The sequence below is a fragment of the Belonocnema kinseyi genome, chromosome 7, assembly GCF_010883055.1.
Source record: "Belonocnema kinseyi isolate 2016_QV_RU_SX_M_011 chromosome 7, B_treatae_v1, whole genome shotgun sequence".
Taxonomy (NCBI): Eukaryota; Metazoa; Arthropoda; class Insecta; order Hymenoptera; family Cynipidae; genus Belonocnema; species Belonocnema kinseyi.
The window spans coordinates 108,344,309-108,345,427 of NC_046663.1; positions in this window are offsets into that span (position 1 = coordinate 108,344,309).

A 1,119-nucleotide genomic window follows, 5' to 3' on the forward strand; every position below is an offset into this window, starting at 1 on the left:
TTTCTATTTCGAACCATTCTGTTCAAATTTGTATAGTTTTCAACAGTTGTTCGTAATGGATTGTTTTAAATGAACGGTCAAATATTGCTGATAATTAACGAAATTTCCTTTCTTTAATTAAAAAATTTCAGTTTGTTTGGGTTCAAAATAAAAAAAATTTATACTGAAATAATATTTTAAGTCATAATCGAAAACAAATAAATTAATTTTCTAACAAATAATTGGTGTTTTAACTAATACAATTTACAGGATAAAGTTTAACCCAAAATGGAATAGTTCAATTTCCAGATAAAAGCTGTGATAAAAAATTGAACTTAACAAGGAAAAAAAACGAATTTTCAATAAAATTGTTAAATTTTCATGGGAACAGGTGAATTTTTGACCAAGAAGATTAATGTTGTATAAAAAAAAACGATTTTCAAACTTAACCAATATATACGATTAATTTTTAATCAATCCTATAATAGTTACATTTTCAGATAAAGATAAATAATTTGTAACGGAAAAAATTTATTTTTAACAAAGTTGTTGAATTGTTAATCAATCAGATGAATTTTCGACCAATAAAATTAATGATCTACAAAAAAGGGCAAATTTTAAACAAAATACATGAATTTTCAACGAAATTATTTAATTTTAAAGTCAAAAAGACGAATTATCTACAAAAACTTGAATTTCTTAAACGAAAAATATGAGTTTTCAATCAAAGAATTAAACTTTCAACCAAATAGTTACATTTTTAACCATAATTATAAACCCATGTAAAAAAACGTATTTTTTACAAAGTAGTTCAACTCTTAGTTAAATAATCGACTTTTTAACCCAAGAAGATGTACAGTTCATATTTTAACCAAAAAATTACATTTTTGTGCAAAAATGATACATTTTCAACCAAAAAGATTAAATTTCTACTAAAAAAGGTCAATTGAATTTTAAGAAATTTTTTAATTTTAAAGTCAAAAACAGTATTATCTACAAAAAAGCTGAATTTCTAACCTAATTTAAAGGCAAGTAGTCGAATTTTCAACTATAATTATGAATCCTTAATAAGAAAAAATTATTTTTTTTACTAAGTAGTTCAACTTTAAGTGAATAATCGAATTTTCCACCCAAAAATTA